We start from the raw sequence: 23,861 nt of genomic DNA on the forward strand, positions 1-23,861 counted from the left end.
CTTCAGAGGTGGATGCTTTAATTATTCCCATCTTTAAATCTGGATTAACCACAGACAAGCATCCTGCTGGGCTGATGAGGCTGTTCCTGCCACTGCAATTTTGTGGACCAAGGGGTCTTTTGTATCTCCCTTCTGGGGAACATTCAAGGCAGCACCTTCCTCACCAGAGTCCCCAAATCACCCTCTCCCTCTGTGCCCATGAGGATGGAGTGTCACCGGAGGAGAAGCAAAGCGGACCCCGTGTCCTTTCCTCCGATCATGACATGACCACGAGGGCTTTGGCCTCTGTCAGGGCTGGAGCAGGGCTACTGCAGCCAGAAGAAACCCCCGCTGTTCTGGACTAACTTACAAGCCCAGAAACACTGGGGTTTTCTGCTGAGTTGGGCGTGGGGAAGGCAGCTACTTTTCTTTCTGCCTTCTGAGAAAATGTTACAGAGGAAAAAGTGGATTGCGCTTAAACATCTGTAAGGGTATCTGCACAGCAGGATGGACAAGACATGGTAACGCTTTTTTTGAGACTTCTGTACCTCTGAACACTGTGCATCCTTGAGGCTGGAGCCATGTCCCTCCAGATACCCTGTTCCTCCAGGGGACGAAGGAATTGTGGAAAGGGAGCATGGCTTAGTTTTGGCCACCAAGCAGCAGCAGCAGCCAAGGCAGCAGCTGATGGGCAACCAGGTTTTATTCTGGAGCTAAACAGCACCTCCCTGCACCCCACAGAGCCTCATCGATGCAGAGACGGGGAGTAACACTTGTGTGTCCCCACAGAGGATGGATGCCACCTCCAGGCTGGCCATCAGGGTGACAACGGGAAGCTGGCGTCAGTCCTTCACTTCTCCAGCTGCCCTGAACATAAATTTAGGATAGGAGCTTGATGCTTAATGGTTCCTTTTGTTCTCAGCTGAGAAAGCATTATCCACTCACATCACAATTACCCAGCTGAAAACAAGGGTGAAGCAATGTTGTGTGCAAAATGGCTTTTCAGATGATTATTAAAAATATATTTTAAAAAATATTATAATGAATTAGAAGGAAAAAAATCTCTCCTTTCTTCGTGACATTGTTTTCTGACATTTTGCCTAAAGCCTCCTTGCTGAGCCTGCTTTGCAGTTACCTAAACAGCATTTCCCAGCTGTGTAGGGTCAAGAGGCCTCGTTTTCAGGCTGTGGAACTCTTGAAAATTGAGCCTGAAACCTTCAAAAGCTGAATTTACTGCTTATGCATTTATAGAAAACATTTTGACTTTTAAATTTAGCCTCTCAGGAGGAAGTGAATCCCTTTTCTCTGTTTACTCACACATCCTTAAAAGGCAAACAATGATATAGAAATTTTCACTGGATACAAGAAAACGCAAGTACTTGTCCCAAAGGGTTTGCTGGGCACATTAGAGCATCAGGAACTGCTCCGAATGAAGCCGCCAAAAATAGCACCAGCCTTTTGAGATGCGTGTTGGTTGCGCTCCCTTTTAATCAAACACCAGCCTAGGAGACAAGGCTGCTCCATAACGATTAATAAATCTGCTCACACACCAGGCTTTTCCTCATAACTGAATTTTAAGGCAACCAAAATAAGATTAGCCACAGCTCCCTTCAAATATAGCCTGCAGCAGACGAGCTAATCAGGATCACACTTGCAGCACCTTTTAACACTGGGCTGTGCCAGCCCGGTTACTGTGAGGACACGAGGACTTTTTCTGAAAATCCTGATGAATCAGGTGAGTCTGGCTGGGTTTCTTCTTTCGCACTTTCAGAGTGCCCTGATGCTGCTCCAGTATCCACATACCATTTCCCCGATTTTCCTAAATGACCCTCTTTGGTTGATCAGCCTTCGCATCCTCACATAGCCTCTGGCTGTGCCTACCTCTCCCTTCCCAAATGCATCTTCTGGAAAAGAGCTCGGCCAGTCTCAGGTGGGTTGTTTTGCTGAACTGCCTTTTGGATGCTGTTACCTGGGGAGAGAGAGGCACTTTTTCTGGTTGCAAGGCAAAACTGTTTTTATTTCTCTGTGACTGCACTTTTCCCTTTTCCCGGGGTGTTGATAGTGGTCCGTGCGTCTGTCCTGCATCTCTTTCTGCCCGTGGAGGTTGGGAAGGGATGGTCCCAGGAAGGGAGCCAGCACAGTGCTGAGGGGTGATTTACAGAGCTCTGCAACAGCTTCTGCTTGTGCTTGAACCTCATGCTTCCAGAGCAGCCCTGCTTTGCTCCCCCAAAATGCCTCTTGGAGGTCCAGCAGCCCCTCCGATGTGGTGTTGGGAGGAGCCCCAGCCGAGATCTGCGTTCGCTGTTCACCAGCTGTGTTGTGAGCTGGTGTAGAGCCATAGAAGAGGGGCTGGAGGTCCTATGGCCTCTGGAAGGAGGACAGGGTGTGCTCTGGAAAGGTGCTGGAGCCCAGCCTGCTTGGGGACATGTCAAGTGTGGCCGGTTGGCAGGTTTTTTGAGTGACCCAGATGAGAAAGGTGGTGGAGCCTGGGAGGGGAATCCTGCCATCACAGATACCAGTAATTTGGCTTCAGTCCAGCCAGGATTTCATCCTACTTGTTCAGTTACTGATTAAACTGAGGACAGCCACTTAGAAACAAGTGGGAGCTCTTGAAAGGGAAGATCTCCTTAGGTCTGCCTGGCTTCCCTGGCCAGCTGGATGCAGGGTCAGACCTGGGGTGGCTTGTGAGTGGGTCTTCCACCCATGAGTGGTTCTCCTGGCTCTTCAGCTGGAACTGACCACTTATGTGCAGTGCCTGGTTTTCACCATGCAGCCTTTAAACTGAGTCCTGCCTCGCTTTGCTTGCCGATAAAGGGACCAGTCCATCTCCAGGATTTGTAGTATGGAGAGACGAATAGCTTTTCCTGAGATCATGTAGAGTATGGGGGATATCAGTCACTCAGTAATGACCTCTCTGGATGCTTAAAGGTGTCACTAGTTAATTGCCTGGTTCATAAAGAAATGGTGATCTCAGTTTGCTCCTTGTGACTCCTCTCCGAGCCAGTGCTGTGTGTTTTGGGACTGTTCCTCTCTCCTGTGCGATGCCTTTTGATGTGAACATGCGGAGAAGAGCTCTGGGTAGACCCAACCCTGCTGTCCTCTACACTGAAGTGTCTCCGGGGCCTACATCCCCAGTGGGGGATGATGTGGATCAGAGCGTCTCCCAGCTGCTCCTGGAAGTGTCTGGCCTGTGTTTGGAAGGAATGAGGGCTCGGGCTGGGCAATTCTTGCGGATTAGCCCCCCCCAAACCTGCAGTGGCCTTGCATGCAGAGCATGCATGGGTTGGCCTCAATGGGAACCTGCCTGGCTGGAGAGAAACCTAGGGCCAGAGGGGGAAACGTGGGGGGGAAATCCATATTTGTGACTCTGGAATGAGCACTAGGGCTGCACTCCTTCACAGTCTTGTAGGAGGATCAGGCCCTTTGCCTCTTCTAAGCCTTCTCCCTCACTGCTCCTTTCCTCCCTTTCCTGGTGAGATGGTGCAGGACTGCTGCGTGTACTGGGGTAGTGGTGCAGGGGGGCAACTAGATTTTACCTCAGCTAAAATATTTCTTTTTTTTCCTTCCCCCCGCTCCATCCTGGCCTGCCCGCAGGCTGGCACCGCCGGGCTATTTTGCGTTCATAAGCTGCATTATGTAAGCCACGTCTTGAGTGGGGATGCAGTGCCAACTTGGACTTCGCAGCGGGAAGGAGCCACATTCCTCTGCTGCTGGGTTTAATCCCTGCCTCCAGCCACAGTTGGTTAGTTGGGAGGAATTGGAGAGCTGCGCCAAGGCTTCTAATCCCTTGCCCCAGGTGGAGCCAGTTCATTTCTGCAGGAGCCCTGCTTTCCTTTGTCAACAGGTTGTGCCCATGAGTCCTCTTAGCAAGCCCTTTCCTTGGCTGCTAGGAGGGTTGGCGTGGGCATGCACACCACCTTGGGACCTTCCTCTCCTCCTCTTGTTTGTGGAACTCTCCATGCCCTGTGGCTCAGATGGCACTTGCTCAGAAAGGCTGGTAGGGGAGAAAAATGGAAGCGGATACTTCTACAATTCTAGCCCAAAAAATGGTGGCAAAGGTCTGTTGCGTGGAAAGTAGGCAGGCTGCAGAGGCTGGGAAAGACCATGTCGGTGCCAACAGCTTCTCCATCTGTCCCACCACTGACTGCCCTCCCAGAGTGCCTCGTCTGTAGGATGTGACCCTTGTCCCACTGAGGATCTGGGGGAGCCCTGAAGATCCTGCACCCAGGGGTCCTGTGGCACCAGCCTGGCTGGGTGCAGGGTACAGGACAGCGATGGGTGCTTGGCAGGGTGTTGGGTCCCCAGCAGCCTGAGCCCGTTGCCTTAAGCCCCTGACCTCAGGACTGATGATCTTTAGAACCCCCCTTGGCTGGTCATGGGCTGGATGGGTTCAAAAGCAAAGGTCCTCCACTCAGGTTCTAGATGAAGCTGACAGCAGCAATGCCTTGCTGTGTGTTTTCACGTCCTGTGGGTGGATGAGGTACCAGACTCCACAGTTTTTGCTGGCAGCTTTCCCCGGTGCCAAACATGCTGCTAAAATGAGAATTATTAATCAAACCCAGGTTTGGGCTGCTTTTTCTCATCACAAAGCCAGGTGGCTCAAGCCCATCTGTATGGCTCGTGGAGATGCTGAGCAGCTGGCTGAATTGCCCAGCTGCTTCTGTCCTGAGCCAGAGCTTGGCCAAAATGCCTAAAATACTGGCAAAGCAAGCCCCTACTGAGCTGAACCTGCAGGATTCTGGAAAGCATGCTGGCCAGCAGGTATCTGGTAAAATGCTAGGATCAACACTTGCTTCAACCACAAATAGCAATCTGCTCAATGCCTCTCTGTGTTTAGGGGATCCTGAGCAAGCCACCAAGTCAGAGGTGGGAATAGACATGCCCCAGGGCTGTGTTGTTCGGATGCTCTTTCCATTTAGGAAGCTTCCCCAGGAACAGTTGGCCTTAGAGATGGGCTTAACTTGTCTCTGAAACTTGGAGACCAGGGCTTCAGCTCGTTGAATCACCGAAAACTATGCGCTTGCTCTGAAATACAAGATATTTTCAGACTATTTTCCACCCAGACAGATAACACATGCAGGGTGATTATTAACTGGCTCCATTTTTTTCCACCTCTACTTGTGGCTGGCTCTCCTGGCAAGACCTCCATCCACTCTTTAAGATGCTTTCACTGTAATGTGGGTGCCTTCCCTTCTGGCAAATAACCAAGCGGGTGACTGTCAGTGTGGGCTGTAGACCTATGAGGAAGCATTTCATTAAGAGTAGAGATTGCTTTGGTGTGGAAGTTTTTCTATCTGTAATCTCTCAAGAATGAAGAAAGCTGCTTGTGAAGCTGGCTGGGGAAGGAGGTGGTCTCTGGTGGGGCTGTCCTCCGCACCATTTTGGGGCTGTGCATGGAGCTGGGGGTGTGACCCGCGTACGAGGAGCCAGGGACAAACCATGGGTGGTGGTTTGGGACCAAAGAGCATCCAAAAGATTTGTGGCATGCTAACAGTCTGAGGGAACATCCTGGTCAGAGTGAGGCATTTCATCTGGGTCTCTGGGTCTCTGCTTTCATGGGGAAGGAAAAGAGAGCTGGCAACAGTGATATCTTACTCCTAAGATGTGAATTGTAGAGCTCATGCATGGCTGTCTGTGCAGTATCCAGGACCCTACGGGTGGTGTCTCGCTGGCTTACGCAGGCAACCGAGAGCAGTAGGGGTTGAATACAGCCTGAACGATGGTACTGCAACACCCGTGTGTACAGGGAGTCAGGCTGTGGCATGGCAGGAGCCGAAGAGCTCTGAGTCACCCCGTGAGCCACCCATGGTGGCCCCAAAGCGTGTGGGAAGGAGTGGGCCATGCAATTTGAGCCTGCACGTGGCTCTGCACGAGTCGATGTGTTGTTTCCTTTTGAAACAAAAGACAGTCCTTCTGCATGCTGTGTCTTGCAAAGAGGCAGCCTGGGCTTGCTGGGGATCTTGTGCTGGAGAAGGTCGTATGGAGCACGTAAGATGGGACCTTCTGCTGGAAGATCTGGTGTCAGCAAAACAGAAACCTCCGCGCAAAGGTTGGGGTGGGGGTAAGGCGGTGATGCCATGTGGGTTCTGCAGAGCACCTGCAAGACCAGGGTGAGTGGGTTACTAATGCGCCATAGCTGAGCTGGATCACTCCCAAAGTACCCACACAGTGTGTGACCCCGTTGTCATGGGACATCTCAGGTAGCAGCTAGTGCCAGCGTAGCCCAAACAGCTCTCTGACACCCAGCAGCTCACCCTGCTCGTCTCCCCCTGCTCCTCCCCAGCCAGTGGAAAATGCTCCCATGAAATGTAAAGCAAATGCTGCAATCTTTGACTTTTTTTTTGTTGTGAATAACATCAGGCCTTTTGCTGCACATGCTATTGAAGCTGCAGCTGTATTTCAACCAGCTGGCAGCGCTCTGGGAGATCAAATGTTCTTGGCAAAGTTGGGCCAAATCTATGGCTGGTGGAAATGGGTGTAATTCTGATTGACCTCAGTGCTGAGCTGCTTGATATCACCTTCGATTTGTGCTCCCAGACTGAGGCTTTGGGGGATTTTGGGGGGAGGAAAAGTGCTCTCTGTAGGGGTGACATAGTCATGCATGCTGCGAGTGGTGTCTGTGGAGCAGGCGGGTGAGGAGCTCAGCTGTGCAGTCAGGCAGGAGCTGCTGCTGGATGGGATTTCGGTTGTGTGGGGATGTCTCTGAGCACTTGCCGTTTGATAGTCCTCTTCTAAAGCATGCAAAAAAAACCAACCAAAAAACCCAAACCAAAACCCCCAAACAAAAAAACCCCAAACTCTTTTGTGTCCGGGGCACCTGGAGCGTGTATGTGCGTATTGCTACACACTGCGCGTACTGCAAAACCAAAACACCAGCCCTGCCAAAACCTCCAGCCCTTCTGGGAAGCATCCACAGCACCGTGTGCTTGTCCCGCCGGATACACTGTGCCTCCCACTGCCAGGTACTGTGGGGCAGGCGCCAGCCCTTCCTCTGGGCTTGGGAATAGCTTGTTTTGAATGTTGTTGGCATGGAAAGTAGAGAAAGCAGGAGCAGATGTGCCTGTGAGCATGGGCAGGAATCATTCCTCTGGCACTGCTGCCTTCAGGAACCTGCCCCTGTGCTGCTGGCCCCCCGGGACATGCTGGACCCCCTCGTACCAGCACCGCCCCATGGTCTCAGCCAGTCCCCTGTCCTTTGAACAGAAGGTTTTAGGCAGCAAAGCTGCTCTGTGTGATGGATTAATTAAAATAGTGTCTCGATGTTCAGCTCAACCCTCCCATCCCTCTGACCAGTCTGACCACTAATGTGTAACTCAGCATGGGACTGGGATGAGAAGGATGTGGGGAACTGGAGAAGGCTGGGGGAGCTGGGCAGCAGGGAACGTGCTCAGATGAGATGCTTGCATTTGTTTTTTTTTTTTCTTTTGGGTTATTTGTTATATTCTGGTCATGAGGAAATACGCAACCTTATTCTGTAAGAAAACCCAGTTTTTTTTCCACCCTCTGCCCCAAGATTTGGTTCTTAGTCCTAAGGAACTGTCACAGGCACTGTGTCCATCATCCTGCTACTACCGGAGATTTCCATCTGCTTTGCACCTCCCTCTGCCCCTTGCTGAATAAACAAATGCCTGTCCTGGCCGTGCTGTTCCCAGTACTTGTGCTGGCTGGCTCCAGCCTGCCATGTCCACAGGGACCCAGGTGGCTCCTTCAGAGCAACGTGGATGTGCCCTCAACACAGCAGCAAGTGGAAACAGCAGTGGCGGGAGCAGTGGGGGTGAGAGGAAGGCACTGAATGAATCATACCCATGGATGGCTTTTTCTGCCTGACTTGGTTTCTCTTTCCTAGAAGCTGCACAGGGTTTGTCGTCTTGCACATTTCTGCCCTGCCTCTTCATTTGCCTGGGTGTGCTGGGCTCGTGACTCACTTGCACGGGTGCGTTTCTCCAGTGCTGTTGACATCTGCTGATCGCTGATTGCTTTCCAACCATTAAATCCTATGTGGCAAGAGAGAATTGCAGGGGGGGAAGACATTTCATTAATTTTTACTCCACCCTGCATCTTTTCCATCTCTTTCCTCTTGCAGAGACAGGGGAGAATATTGTTTTGCTCGCCCTGGAGGAAATGAGATGCTCTTTAACTGCTACCACCACGTAGCATGGCTGTTGGAGTCAGGGGCTAAAGGATGCTGTGCTTGGCTGTCACTGTATGGCACTTCAGGCAGGTTGGTGCTTCCCGAGTTGCAGCCTAGCCTGTGTCAAGGCTGCTGCTCCAGATGAAGTGGAGTGGGATTCAGGCAAGATGAACACATCTTGCTGCCTGGATTACTGCCCTCAGCAGCGGAGTCGCTGGTGCTGGTCACAGCGAGTCCTGGCTCCTGTTTCTGCCTTTGCTAGGGCAGGGCTGCCAGACCAATCTAACCATCCTTCTGGCCAGGCTCCCAGTTTGACCTCCTGCCTGCCTTGGTCCCCATGGCTTGCGGGTTGTAGGTCCCTGCAGCGGCAGATGGGCCGAGGGAGATTCCCAGAGGCTAAGGACTAGGAACCGCTGAGTAACGAGGCCAGGCAAAGGGCGAGCTCACTGCCGCAGTCTGTCCTCAGCAGGAGCGATGAAATGATTAACTCGGTGGGGAGGCTGGGGCAGCAGCTGCCTGGAAAAGTCTCTCACCCACTGCTGGAGCGAGTGCTTGTGAGTAACTGGCTGTACACTGTCGTGTTAACTCATGCTGGCACACAGCATTCAACCCTTCCTTCACCTCCTCCTAACTGCACATCTCCAAGCCGGCAGCGACCCTCACCTCCTCACCCCCGGCCGTGTGCGAGGCAGGCTGAGCCCTGGGCAGACCCCCTGCTTCCAGCTGCGGTTCCAGAAATCAGTCTCTGCCATGTAAACTGTGCCCTAGCAAGGCCATGCCCTTTGGGGTTTTGGTTTGGGTTTGGGTTGGTTTGGCGTTTTTTTTGTGGTTTTTCTTTTTTCAGGTGGTATAGCAGAACACTGCTTTGCAAAGCAGCGCTGTGTTTAAAAGCAAAAGCAAGGCATAGGACGCATGTTTTTAGCATCCCAAATATTTTGAGATCAAAGGCAGTTTGCAAGGAAACTGGTGATTATTGCTGCCTCCCAGAGTGCCAGTGCAGCCTGGGATCCCAACAGCTACGTGGTAGTAACCCCGCTGGGTTCCAGCTTGGCTCCTGCTGCTCCCCTGGGCATGGGGATGGCCAGGAACCGGGTTGCCTCAGGAGCTCATTCTGGTGGGAGAGGCATGAACTTCCATCCTAACCCTGCTCACAGCTTCCAAACCACCCGACAGTGCTGAAAGCAGCCAAGTGATGCTCAGGCAGCAAAGTCCTCCACTGATGGGCATCTACCTTCCCTTTCAGTGCCCCCAGATGATGTTTTATAGGAGCTGCGGGTGTTTAATATCCAAGGGCGTTTTTTTTTTTCCCAGGTGGGCTTTTTCTAAGAGGGAGTTGAGAGCACAAACAAAAAACATGACAATGTTCTAGAAGGGATCGTATTTTGCTGTAGCTAAATCTAGCTGTTGTGCCAAACGGAGATTTATTTCTCAGTGAGATCATCTGCAGGAAGACGGACCGTGCTTTCCAAGCAGTAGCAGTGTTGTTGTGGCTGCTGGGCTGGTTTCAGGTAATGGGCAAGACAGTGTTTGTCAGGAGAGGTAATACTTCTGTTAGACACACCGGCTCGCTGGAAGAAAAACAGGTGACCTGCTGGCACAAGGGAAAGAAAACAAGAAATGCACAAGCAGAGATGCAGCCAGCTTCAAACTAGGTACGTGAGCTAGCTCTGCTCCTGGTCTGCCCTTGGTTTGAAGACTTCTTGCACCTTCTCAGGTGTAAGATGGATTTGGAGCAGCATCCCCTTGGGGCTTTCCTAGCTGTTTCACTAGAAGCTAATTCCTTTCCCTACAAACTTTAAGGACTTGGCACCTATAGTTCAGCTGTCTTAACTTTCCTGTGTAAACAAGGCTGAAAGAGAGAAGATAAAATGCATATGGTGCTTTTCCTGGCTTTCAGACCCCAGGGCGCTGGGGAAGGGGCATACTGGGTAGGCAGTGAGCCTGGCTCGTGGGGAGACAGGTGAAGATGGGGACCGGAGCCTGCTCTAGGAAGGATTAATGCAAACACCTGGTCAAGCAGGTAGTGGCCAAATCCTGCCTCGATGGCTCCTGGCTCCCCTGCTTGGCTCCTGCCTTGGTGGCTGGGAAAAGGGGGGTGATGAACCCGATCCTGCTGATGTGATGCAGCATCTGGGAAACGCTGCTGGAGGCTTTCTCTCGAAAGGTGAATCCACCTCGGTAGGTGTCACACCAGGGCTGGGGTGAGGCAGCAAGCACGCAGGAGGAACAAAGATGCCTTTGTCACAGTTCCCCTGCCCTGTAGAGCTGCCTGGCCCTGTGCCGGTGAGGTACTTGGCTTGCTACCCAGATGAGAGGTTGTGGGGGAGGCTGGCTGAGCAGCCAAGAGCTTCCCAGAGATGAAAACTGGTGGTTGTTGCTCTCTCACCTGGAGATGCAGCCTCCCTCCCGGCAGCAGCGTAGTGGGGGCTTAGATGGGGTAAACCCTGAAACTGCCGACGGGGCCAACACCTTCCCACCCAGCCCGCCTTGGTGCTTGTAGTGGGATGGGTGGCCTCTCCAGGTACATCCGTACAATGGGGTGGCCCTGGAGGGTGCAGGCATGCGGGTGTAGTGCAGAGCGAGTGGGTGCAGGCAGGCTGCCTGCAGGAACAGGGGGAGCGTCACTGCATGAGTCTGTGGCAGGCAGGTGCCTCCCCAGCTCAGCACTAATCTGAGCACTAAGGCTCTAATCGCCATGCTCTGACCTCGCTCAGAGGTGCCCTTGGTCGAGCCTGCGCCAAACGGACCTCCACCATGCGAAGCCACCCCCTCGCTAGGCTGAAGGGAGAGCTCGGGGACCCATGCGTGTGAGTGTCAGGGCTGTATCCTTTCCTTTGGAAGGGAAGGAGATGAGTCCCTCCAGGTCGAGGGTGTACCCTTAGAAATGCCAGATTCTACCCAGGGGATGGCAAAATCCCATCCCCTGGGATCTCCAAGCAGCTTGTTCCACCACCCATTTAAAATCCATCCCCTTTTTGGGGGCAGGAGAGGATGCATCCATCCTCATGCACAAGCTTTTTTTCTCCAGTTCATCACCACAGGGCAGGTGGGAAGCAAGATCTGCTTGTACACCCCCTCTTCCCTGCAAGGCCGTTTGTGTCACACATCACTGCTCCTGTTTCAGAAAGCCCCTGGGACCGCGAGAGTTAATTCTTCATCCCAACTGCTCTCCTCCTAGAGCTCAGCAGGAAGAGGGATTGTGCTAGGCAAGGGGCACCACTGCTTAGGAGGAGGAGGGAAAGGAAAAAAAAAAGCTTCATGTTTAGACCTTTTACCTAATTTCCAAAGTTTCAGACCTGAAGGGCCATAGCAACATGAGCTGCCGGCGGGATTGGAGGCGGTGGGCTGTGCTGGGCTGCCCTCCCAACCTGTATCGTTGCAATGGGACACGGCCGGCATCGAGGCCAGTGTTGGCTTTCTGCCTCCCCTTCCCCTCATCCATGGGATGCACTCAAGGCATGTGGTTGTGGGTTTGTTTTTTTTCAGCTGATTGCCTTTGCTCATTTCAAGTGTGTTTTCCCTGGTTTCTAGGAGTTGCTTAAAAAATTCTTGGCACTTGTGAAATCAGATGGCATCCAGGAAGGGTTGTTCTCGTGAAGACCTGTCTAGAAATTAATAGAGTGGTAAAACCCCAAGTTTTTGTATATATTTATATAGCCATCTAGAAGTGAGAGGAGATGGCACTTTGCAGCTACAGAGCAGAGTCTGGCCCAAGGCAGCTTGAGTCCAGCAATACTTTCCTTTTACCAAGGTCAAATCAGCCTTTGCAAAAATATCAGGGATTCCTGCAAACCAAAAGCAAAGATGTGACTCTGGGCAGTAAAATCTGCAAAATGTTCTTATTACGCTTGTAGCTTGCTAATTTTCCTTTTGGATTTATTAGTATGGCTCAGCCATCCAGTTCATCTCCAAGTGCAGCCCATCCTCGAGAAACATCACACAGTCTCTATGGGTCGGAGACCCCATGAAACTTGGATGTGCTCCCCGTGGGTTTTCTGAGCAACAACCTCTTGCTTTGGTTTAAAGCCCTTTTATTCCTTGGGAGCACTGCAGAGCTGATGCAGCCGTGGGCTCAGTTTCTGCAGGTCATTGAGATCAAACCACCTGCAACCCTTCCACAGCCACTCTTCAGAGCAGAATCGCATTTTAATCTGAAGATGTGAGCACTTCTGACAGGGCTGAATCTGTCAGAGGCAGTGAGTGGTCAGGAAAGAGAAGCAATAAAAGTGGTTCAAAGCAAAAGCACTTGCTAAGGAAAAGATTGGGGACTGTAGGAGCAATTGATTTAAATACTGATTTAATTAGATTTTTTTTTTATTTAAATATTGATTTAAATAGAGCTGGCCTGTGTCCCCCAGATCTTCAGGATCACTCAAAGCTTCAGCAGAGCAGCTGAGTTCCCTTACATCTGTGTTACGGTCTCTCCTGCAGCAGGCGATCTTCCTTTGATCCTTCTTCCTTGATGAGTCACCAGTTTAGCAAAGCATACGCTTAAGTGACTCACTGAATCCACTTGATTCCCCTTACACTGGCACCAGGTTCTCTTTGTCGTGGGGAAAAAGTTATTCCCCACGAAGCTGGCTGTGTTTCTGCTCTTCCGGGCTTGTGCACGGCAGGGTGAGTTTACAGTTCCTTTCCTAGAGAAGAGCACACATTTCCCTGCATATTTCGTATTTATCTTCCAGTAAGAATTAGTATTTAAGAAAAAAGGTCGACATACTCCAGACAAAGCTACCTTTGTGTTTTCTGGAGACTTGCTGTGCTCAAAAGCTTTCTGTGCATCCTTGTAGCATTTGAAGCCTGACACAGAGCAATGAAACACAGTTCATCCCGAGGGAGCTGTGTAGAGACGATCAGCTTCCCCTGGATTTTCATAAGCCACGGAACTGGGTATTTAGCTGTTTGCATTACTCCAGTACTCTAATTTGTGTATAAAAAAATTTGTAATTTTTAGTCCATTCATCTTACAGAAGATCTATTGCGGTATTTCTATTCTTAGGTGCCCTTTGAAAGTAAGGCTGTCTCTTCAGCCCCATCCTACTCCAGTGCTTATCAGCCAGCCAGTGGCCACGTGCAGCAGCTCCGAACAAATCCAGAGGTCTGGATTTGGGGTTGAATAGCTTTTTTGGGGAAAGCGGTTGCAGAAGAGCTACTGTATGCAATGACCTTGTGTCATGTTATGTAGGAGTGATTCCCCACCATTCCCAGTCCCTTCCACCTCGTTTATAGGGTACCTCTCGTGTGCACCACTGGATTTGTGCAGAAAAGCCTTGAAAGCTTGGAGCATCTCTTTTCCCAGGGGTATGAGCCTGCAGGCGAGTTTCCCTTGCAGGCACTGAGCAGACAAGAGCTGGATTGCTTGCATTCAACTTGCTGTTCTTAAGGAATCACTGGAATATGAATAGGATCCTTATCACACCAGGTTCATCCAAAGGACAAGGCCGTATTAATTGTTTGCAGAACTGCAGCAAATAAACAGCATTCCTCCTGATTCCTTATTTGCCTGCTCTAACTCCAATGGCCAACTCAAGCAGAGGCCACAGAGCTTGGCAGCAGGGGGGGGCGACAGCCTTTGGCAAGTATTGGACGGTGCCCAGCTTCCCAGGTGGCGTGAGCAAGCACTATGGAAACAAATTCTGGCTGGAGCCTTTAAATTATGTGTTTGGGAGAGGGAAAAAAAAACCCAGCGTCTATCACATCTGGGGGTCTCAGTGCAGAGGGGAGACCTGTTGTGAAGAAGGCTTTTTTCCTTGAAGACATTTGCCATGCTTTGGAGTTAGATGAGGAAAATGGACAGCAATAATATATGTGATATATCACATAAGGGATGTGATATAACAGTGATAAAATAGAAATGTGGGGCTTGGCTCCCTTCCCAGGCCAGGACTAGCATCCTAAAGCTTAAGGGCTGGAATACAAGAGGCCAAAAGCTGTAATGACTTTCTGTGCCCCAGGAAAAAAAGCAGGTGACACAGGGCATGGCCAGAGCTCTCAACACCTGACATCCCCATTGCTTCTGGAAAGTTCTCTGCCTAAAGAGGAGAGGGAAAAACTGCAAGCATCTTCCTTTGTCTCAGTGCGGACTGGATGGCCGAAACCACTTGTTATTCCAACTGGACTGCCTTGTCCAGCCATCGTTGCTCTCCAGAGCACGTCTGGGTGGTTTCTTTGCTGATGGGCAGCCAGGGGTCTGCCCCATGGAGCACGTTGCTGCTGGGGCTGGAGGCTCGGGGGCTGAGCTCACGGGGAAGGAAGGGCACTTGCTTGGTGCGTTGCATGGCAAAAGCTAGCGTTGATGCTGGCCAGGCTGCCGGCTCACCAGAAGGGCTCGCGTCTGCAAAATTTTGATCTAGGGCTAAATTTAAACACCAAAATGTAGCATTTAGAAGCCCAGAGAATAGCCCAGCCCTTTTCTCCAGTGGCTGTCTCTAGCCAGCCCTTCCTTTGGCAAAGAAGAACCTTTTGTTTTCCTAGGACTCTGGGCCAGCTTGGAATAATAACACCAGCGAAACCCTCCCTGCCCAGCACAATGAAGCAGCGCTCTCAATTCCCAGATGTGCAGGAGGGAAGTGCCCAGCGTGTCTCTTCCTGATGTTTCTCTTCCAGATGTGTATCGGCAGGGAGCCGGAGGCAGCCTGTTGCCAGCCGGGAAGTGGGCTGGGGAGCGGGCAGTGGAGTTTTCCCCTGGAAACCCTCTGGATCTCACTGCTTGTGGCTGGGCGAAGCGGTTTGGGCTGCCCTGCCAGCTATTCAGCTGGTTTGCAACAGTTTGAGCGGGGTCCTTCTGTGCTCCAGCAAAGGTGAGGATGCCTTCCCTCCTAGACATGTCCTCATCCTCAGAAAGCCCTTGGTCCCCATCTTCCCCTCCTCAAACAGCCCTTGGTCCTCATCATCTCCTCCTGAGCAACACCAGTGATGGTGGACTCTATTAAAAGTCCCGCAGGCAACTTGATAGGACAGGGAGACCCATCACCAAGAGACTCATCCCTCTGCTCAGTCCTCAAGTCCCAAGGTCAGCGGTCTACATGAAACAGTCTGATGTGTGAAGCCTTGTGCCAAGGTCACGCTGAACAAGTCTCAAGGAGCTACCAGCTCTGCATGAATTTGGAGACTGGAGCCTGTCCCCTGGGGATGAGGTCAGGGGTGTCTCAGGTTGAACTGACCTGTGGAAGGTACTTTTTTGGGTAATGTCCTGGGCAGAGGGGTTCAGGCAGCGCAGGAAGGGGCTGCCCGTGGGCATAGCTGCCTCTCAGAGTGCCAGCAGGTGATGCAAGCCAGGGCACCACATCGCGTGACCTGGTTTGGCCGTGCTTACATGGTGGAAAATTCCTGCCTATGGGCAACATCCCTCTGCCTTTATTTTTAAGCAGTTCGCTAAGGACGCGGCTAACGCACAGAGATAATAGGTGCTGACAGGAGCCTGGCTGCTAACTGGGTTTTTGCCCGGACTTACATGATATTTATAATTAAAGGAAGGAGGGAGGGGGGTTTGGTGGAGGAAGGGGACAAAGCACACAGATGTGATGGGAGAGACCAAGCTTGCAGAGGAGCTGGGGCTCTCCAAGGAGGTCACAGGAAGGGATGCTTACACTAAAAATCAGCATCAAGATTACTCATATCCATGGCATCAGCGTGGGTTCCCCCCCAAGTCATCGGCGTGCCAGGGAGGTTGAGGACAGGGTGTTCTCACGTGTGGGATGGGGATCCAGCCCCTGCACCGTGTCAGAGCTGCCCCGTGCAGCAACAGTGCTGAGCACTGGGAGAGGTCACCTTAAATCTGAGGGTGCTCATGGCATTTTCCTGCTGCCCGCAGAGGCTCTCTGCTCTTCCTTTCCACATCCTTCCCTTCCCTTTCTCTTTCCCCCTTATTTTATGCAGCAGTACTCACCACTCGTGTTCCCAGAGCCCACCCAGCTGGGGTGGGTGCCATGCTGACCCTTTGCAAATCCCACCATTTATTTCCAAAGCTTTTTTTGCCCAAGTTCAATTTTCCACTGGGTGGCAAAGATGCTTTGTTGGGCTCTTTGTTTACAAGGGAAAAATGCATACCAGAAAAAAACCCAGTAGGTGTGGGTTAACTTTCAGCTTGAAGCCGTTTCACTTCCCACGAAGGAATGGTGCAAGTGCCTCAGGTCAAACACATGCACGAGTCTTTGCAAGATTAGGTCTTGTAGTTTGCCTTCCTGAATGTGTAAATATAGCTGAGGGAAACCTTCGCTCTGGTGGCAACTCAGAATAGTTTCCAGCCTATCTTAGAAAGCAATCAAATAAAAACCAGAAAGAATCAGACACACAAAACCCTCGGATAGATGTAAACGATCTTTCTTAAGAAGGGTTGTATTTAAAACAAATCAGGGAGCAATACCAGGAGCCCTATGGAGATGCTGGACATCTGAAATCTCACACTGGAAAGTGTTACATGAATGAGGGGAATTCAGGTGGGTCAGCGGGTAAAGACCAGCTGTGGGTGATGCTGTTTTAAAAAGGGAGGGAGAATAAATGTTTTACACTGGGCTGTAGGGCCAGGGCTGTGCTGTGCCTGGCAGGGAGCTGCTTATTGCTTGCTGCTGGTTATGCGATCCCCATCCAGAACAGCTCACATCTGCAAGCAGGGCACGTGGGCTGAGGAGCGCTCAGAACCGGCATCTGCAAGAGCTCATCTCCCTCTGCCCTGCACCGCTGATATCAGAGGCATGGAGGGGCTCGGGGAAGAGGACTGCAAGCAAGCTAGCGGCAAGCCGTGCCTTCTGCATGCCCCTGAGTATTGAGGCTGAAGGAGCTGGATCGCCAAACAGAGGCACGGTTCCCAGTTGGGCTGGCATTCCCATTTCTCAGGGGTGTTGCTGGGATGTTAATGGGGATGCAGGAGAGGCTGGCTGGGAGAAACCCAGGTGGCTGCTTTTCCCAGGCTCCCCGGCAGTGATGTATCTGCCCAGTTCCAGCCCTTCTGCTCAGTGTCCCATCCCACTGTGGTGGCATGCCAGCAAGACGATCGCCAGCAAAGTGTTATCGCCAACAGGTAGGTGGTAGCCCTTGGGCACTCTAGCATCTCACCAAGTCAGCTGGCCCAGATATGGGGGGAAAAAAAAAAAAAAAGAGAGATGGGACCTACCAACACAGTAACTGCCACCCCAAAACCTGCTGATGCTGACAGGGAGAAGAGATGTTGGCAGGGCTGCAGGAACAGCCTGAACTTGATCTGAGAGGCTGCATTCAGGTGCTGTGCAGGGAAGATCTCCAGGCTGAGTTTCTGGGTAGCAGGGTGCAGTGTCAGAGGTCTGCAGTGTGTCCATCCATGGCCCAGGGGAGGCAGGAAAATCTCCCTCCTCTACTCTGTCTGCCAGATGGAGGGAAGGCATTGCAGCATCCTCAAACCCCAGCGCTCTGGGGCTGCAGACTGCTCTCCTAGCGCCTGGGTTTGCGAGTGATGCTCAGGGTTTGTGGCTGACTTACACCGTTTCCCTGCACCGGTAAAGGGTTCCTGTACCACTTAGGCACTCTGGACTCCGGGACTTTATTCATCCCAGAGTGGCTGGCTGGGGCTTTGGTGTCCCCTGAGTGGCCCAAAGGCACAAGGGAGGAGGAAACCCAGGATTTAATCATCCCATGGGAGGTTTGGAGATCTCCCACAGGGCCACCACCTCTGCTTTAAATTCAAAGATGGGAAAAGTTAGAGTTAAGAGGAGGGGAAGAAGAATAAAAAAAGGGATGGGGCCAGCCCTGTGCTGGAGATGGGAGGTGTATGGCCAGGGGGGGAGAGTGAGGAAGGGGGTGGGTGATCCCATCAGCCAGTTGGGTAATAACGATGGTGGTCACGTGTGGAGATCTGCTTTAGGCACAGCTCGTGTGTTTGTGCGGCACAGGGAGGGGGTGTGAAATCAGCTCCCACTTCCAGGAATCCTCTCGGCACAGGATACACGGTGGGGAGCTGGTAAACATGATACAACCGCTGGCCTGTAACTCAATCAGCTTCCTGCGTTAGCTGCTCCCTGCCTGGGGACCTCACTAGCCTAACGGCTTCTTAGGGTGCCAGTGCATGGGATGGCATGTTCCAGGGCACGGGGCATTGCCAGTGGTGCGTCAGGAGTGACGGGAAGGCAGAGGGGAGTTTGCCACAAGGGTCTGGGGACAGGGCAGCTTCTCCAGCCCAGGACGGATGGATATTCCTTGGGTACAGCCTGGGTCCAGCTGCTACTTGCAAACCCTCTCCGGCCTCAGCCACGGGCTCCCAAAGTCATAAATAGCCACTTGGCAGAGGAGCAAACATCTCCCCCAGCCTCCCCTTCCCACCTCCCCGTGCTGGCAGCAGCGGGGGCGGCGGGTCACAGCCTGCACCCATTCACAGATAACAGCGGCTCTCGGTGCCGGCTGCCAGCACGCCTCGAGCTGCTCCTAATGTGCCCGCTCACAGAAAGACATCTCCATCTCGCTTGGGCTTTCTGCCCCCCTCCCTCCCTCCCTCCCTCCCTCCCCTGCCGCTCGGCAGAGCTTGTTTATTGCTGTGTGCAGGGAAACCATGACCTCCGCTGCCTGCCGTCCCCTTCGGCCGCCCGTCCCCGGGAGCAGCAGTGTCCTAGCGTGCCAGCTGGGGACATGCGAGGGGACACCCGCCGCTGTGCAGGGGCCGAGGCAGGGCAAGGTGGCTGGGTCCTGAGTTCGCTGTGTCCCCAGATGCAAGAGGAGTGGGGGGTGGGAATGGGGATTTCACAATCACAAGTGATGCCGATTAGACCAGTTAACAACCTCCATGCAGGGGCTGAGTATTGATGAGCCCGAGACCTGGGGAGGTAGGAACGGGGGTGAAACAAGTTAATACAGAGCATAAAATTGTGCAGGTGAGGGTGGGGAAGAAAAGCTTCAGCTGCTGCTTCAGGCCTTGTCTGAAGTGGCAGAGGAGGAGATGGCTGGGAGCAAGGACACCGTGAGGGTGAGATGCTCTCGGTGGCTCAGGATGGGCTCCCCACGGCACAGGGGACCACTGTGCCCTCTTGCCCAGCCTGGCCTCCTGCAGCAGTCAGCTTTGGATGAGAGGGGTGACAGGGTGGTCAGAGGGATGGGAGAACCCAGGGGACGTAGGAAGAGCTTGGCTTGTCTGGCTTAGCAAAGCAGGGGGCGTGAGGGGGACACAGAGCCTGCCTCATCCCTACCCCATGCCCAGGTCTTCAGCAAATTGGCCCCAATCGATTTCTAAACATATTCTTCAGCTAAGATGGGAGAAGAACAGGATCTAGCTTGCTTTTTTTTTTTTTTTTTTTTAGCTCTCAGCTTGATTTCTTTCACAAAGGAGGAGGCAGGCAGGGGAGGCAGAGCTTGGCCAAGCAGCCCTCTGTGGGAAATGGGGTGGGTTTCGTGCTGCCCGCTGGTTTATTTGTATTTTTAGAGCGTGCTGCAGGCACAAGGTCGCCAAAGTGAGTGAAATTCCACCCTGGAGCCTAGAGCACCTCCCTCGTCCCCATCCCTCTCCTTGGGACTGTGCTGGAGTCAACAGCTGAGCTGGGGCTCAAGTGTCCCGGCCGCGACAGCGCCTGGCTGAGGCGAGGGGCTCAGGGCAGCTGGGTAGGTGGGTGCCGGGGCTCTGGGTGGAAGAGCTGGGGACCAGCAAGGTGCTGGGCAGAGGTCAGCCCTCCTGCTGTTATCCCTCCTAGGAGAGCCCCTGGGAGTGAGGGTCTGGCTGTGACATGCTGGAGACCCCATCCCAGGGTGGCACAGGGTGTCCGAGGGCTCTTGGTGCAAGTGATCTCAGCGGGGGATTTGTTTGGTAGGACAATGGACACCCTGCCCCGAGGGGATGGGCATGCTGAGATGAGACTGGGACAAACTGGGGACCTCAAATAGGTCTAGGAAGAGGCCAGGGTATACCCTGATTGCTCAATGGAGCGATGAGCTGGCAGTGTGGTGAGTCAAAAGCTGAGGAGAGGGGAAAACCCGAACGAATGGGAATGTGTGGGGGTTTCAAATGGCACCACACATCTCCTTGAGAACACACCTCCATTCTCTTCATCTCCAGTAACAAGTGATGCAAGGGAAGCATCTGGCTAGGTTTTGGGCTCAACAGCGAGTGAGTCAGGCGGGCGGGAGTCCCACCTCTTGAATCATGGCTGGCAGCACTGCCAGACATGACCCCAGTGCTGGGAGCAACCCCTGCCCACTTCCACTTGCGAGGGATGGTGAGGTCATAGCCCCCGCGGGCTGGCTGCAGGCGAAAATCATCCCTTTATGAGCTAAACCTGAAATAAATGAGAAACTGTCCCCTGGGATGCTGATCCAACCAGAAAATGTAGCAAGAGATGCTTCCAGGAAGAGCAGAAAGTGTCAGATCATTGCTGTAAGGCAAGAAATCTAGCAATTAGGACAAGCAAGATGTTGTTTGAGAGCTGCTCCTTCAGAGGTGTGAAATGCTTTCCTCTGCTTTTTCTGATGATCTTCTAGGAGATGGTTTTCCCTGCTTGAGCTGCCCAAATGCTTGGCATCACCCGGTTCAGGCAGCCCGAGCACCCAGTGGTGATCACCTACGGAGGGGGCCAGTTGTTTTCACCCAGAGATACATACACTGATGGGAGTCAGCAGGAACCAACATTTAAATCACAGCCTGAACCTCAAAGGTAGGGATGAGGATGCCTGCATGAGGGAGCTGAACCGCAGGAGAAGGGGATGCAAGGTACTGCTGTTATTGCTAGAAACATGGTGTGGCTGCCAGGGCTGCGGCTTTGATCTTGGACTTAGGGACCAGGATCTCTTTTCTGAGCCATCCTTCCTTGCTGTGGTGGCATGGGATGATGTGATGAGGAGAGGATGGCTGGCTTTGCAGGGCAGTAAGAGTGGGCAGGGGATGCCCCATGGACATGCTGAGTCCTTTCTTCCCGTCCATGCTGAGAGCAAGGGTTCCCCTCCACCCTGTGCCCGCCTCACCTCCAACACACTACAGTTTTGAGGTGATTTTTCCCCTCTAATACACAACCCAGTGCCTGCCTGCACCTCCTAGATGTCTTACTGCCAGTCCATAGCTCTGCTCTGGGGCATCCCCCCTGCGGGTTTTTTTTTTTTTTTTCCAGGCCTTGTTCTCAAAGATAATCCCTGTTTTTTCCAAAGCAGGCTGTTTCCTCTAATAGCAAGCACCCAGCAGCCAGCAGCTGAAGGCTCAGTTGCTTTGCCTTGTGCACAAAACTTTCCACTTATGCTTTTTGTCTTTCCAGCCGAGGGAAGCGCCTGCCTTCCCCGCCTCTCGCCTGCAGAAGCGTGCGGGAAACGTCTGCCCTCCTGTGTTCAAAGTCCCCTCCAAAGAGAAGCCGAGGGTGCACTGACCTCACGGGATAAATATTTTCCATGACATCTCCTTCCCGATGTCTCCTTTCGGGCTCTGTACCTATAGCTGACCCAGCTCCGGGTTTGCAGCCAGCCTGCCCGAGCTCGGCGGGTGCCGGGAACGGGGCTGGGTTCTGCCTTCTCCTTATTCCCTACATGGCCCCACGCAACGTCCCTGCCTGAAGGTTTCAGTGACCTCTCTGGAACCCCTTCCAGGGACTCCTCTGGCCAACGAGGCAGCTCGTGGGCCGGTGCTGCTCGCCGTAGACACTGAAGCCTGCTGGCTTGCTGTGACGGTTTCTCCAACACTCCCCCTCGCCCACTCGCAGCTATAACACGGCTGTGGTTATGGGCTGCTGCCAAGGCAGCTGGGATGCTGGAGGCAGCAGCCTTAGAGCAGGCGCGAAGCATCCGTGGGCCAGAGGTGGGATGCAGGGAGGTTGTTTTGAAGTGGGAGCAACTTGTCACCAGGCAAAGCAGGGGGACACTTACTGACTCTGTATCCTCGCCGCTCACCCAGTTGAGTGTTGGATGTTCCAACAGGTATTGTCCACCTCCAGCCTCTTACTGCTCTTGCTGCACAGCTTTCCCTTACAGGCTCCTTTTCCTAACAGCACTTTTCTCAAGGGGACCATCACATCTGGCGCTGATCCCTGGTGCGTCTTGGCAGCTGGATTTACAGCACAGGTACTGCAGAGCCCAGGGCTCTTCGTGGGTGAGGTCTCTTTTATTTGCAGCCACCAAAAAGTCGGTGGCTTTCTGTTGGCTTGCTAAGAGGAGATGCTGCGGTCATTCTCCTGCCAGGGCTTTTCAAACCACATGCCGATTCCCATGCCCAGTGTGGTGTCCTGAGGGGGACCAGGGATTTCATGCTGCTGTGCATAGAACTGGATCCCTTAGAATTGGATCCCTACCCCCCCTGTCTTGTGGAACAGGGAGAAAACACTATATCCTGCCAGAAAGAGTGCCAAGTGTGTGGCACACACCAGGAGGTGTCAAAAAATGCTCATGTCAGTCCCACAGGCAGCTCTGTGCCTTCTGTGTTGGCCGTGTAGGGATTACCCAAGCAATTTGCTGTGGGCATTTCAGAGCCCCTTATTTCTAGGGTAGGGTTTCAACTGCAATAAAAGGGCCTCTGCAAGTGAGGCAAGAACAGCTACACCTGCCCTTCTGGTAGCTCCTCCCCAGTTTGTATAAAAGATACCAGTGTTTCCCAGTTCTTTGGCATGGGAGAAGTGCCATTCTTATCTATAGGGTTATTAGTGCTGGAAAGAAAATGAATATTAAACATCTCTTACCCTGGGTGGTTGTACAGGTTCTTTTTTTGGCAATATATATATATTTTTTAACAGATCTCTTGTTGGCAGCCAGGGAAGTATTTTCCACTTTTTGCCTGGTGGTAACTTCACAGGAACACTTAAGGGTGCGGTGGAGTGCTTGGCTGGACCAGAGCTGAACCAGCCTGTGACTTCCAGATATTGTCCTGCCCCTGGTGCAGAGCAGGTGATGGACCTCCTGCTGCCATCCCATTCTCTTGCAGAAATGTGTGTGTGGTGCCCAGCACTCCCCTACGGCAGCAAGCCGCAATGCTCTTGCACTGAAGCATCAAACACGCAGGCTGCTTTCAATGAGCCGTAAAAGATCGTGAGCTCACTTGCCTGTGCACTGAAGATGCATATGTCACTGTCACATTTTTGCACCTATTTTTGTCTGCATCTTGGAGGAGACAGGTATCCTCGGTCTTAAGAAAGTGCTGCACTCCTCCTTGCAAATACCAGGGTGCATCTTGGCTCCTGGGAGGACGTGAAGGCTGTTACAGCACATCCCACGTGAAGGTGACGTGGATTCCCCCCAGTGATGGGGAAATGTCTCTGCTGGAAGTGCCCGCCTGTTGGGCATGGCAGACTTAGGGGGGCAAACATGCCTCGTATATTAAAGGCTGACACTTAGCTGGATGTATAGGTTTTCCCAGAGGCCTGGGGCTGCCCTGGGGCTGCTGCTGTGTCTCCTCGCATTGCTGGGCAGAGGAAGCTGCAGCTAACCTCACCGCAAACACAAATTAGTTGGTTTTTGTTGCTTTTTGGGTTGGGTTCTTTTTTTTCGGTTTTCTGTGTTCAGTTTGAACAATAAAACATCTGTTCCTGAGCCCAGCAGCTGGACCAAAATGAAATGACGTTAGCATCAATTATCCTCCGGGATGAGGAGGCTGATGGGAGAATGGTGCAGATTTCTTTAACACTGAATAACAAATGAGAACAGCAGCTTGGCTAGGTGGCTCGTGTTCCTGGAGAGTCTCCAAACAACCCACCCACTTCAACCCTTGCATTGGGGCACCCACTGTTGTGCACCACAGCTCCAGGTACCAAACATCAGCTACTGGGTGAGTGGGGGAGATGCTTTTGCAATGACTGGGGAGTAAGACCCTTTTGTGGTAGAAGGACTTATGGAT

At 52.5% G+C, this 23,861-nt stretch overlaps 1 long non-coding RNA gene across 1 annotated transcript; it reads left to right on the forward strand.

The window, feature by feature from the left end:
• Positions 1–16,207: 16,207 nt before the first annotated feature.
• On the forward strand, positions 16,208–22,714 carry LOC130157203 (uncharacterized). The gene is made up of 2 exons (XR_008824730.1): positions 16,208–17,129; positions 20,540–22,714. It is a non-coding gene; the product is annotated as an uncharacterized LOC130157203 (long non-coding RNA).
• The last annotated feature ends 1,147 nt before the right edge of the window (positions 22,715–23,861 follow it).

Source organism: Falco biarmicus, chromosome 11 (assembly GCF_023638135.1).
Source record: "Falco biarmicus isolate bFalBia1 chromosome 11, bFalBia1.pri, whole genome shotgun sequence".
NCBI lineage: Eukaryota > Metazoa > Chordata > Aves > Falconiformes > Falconidae > Falco > Falco biarmicus.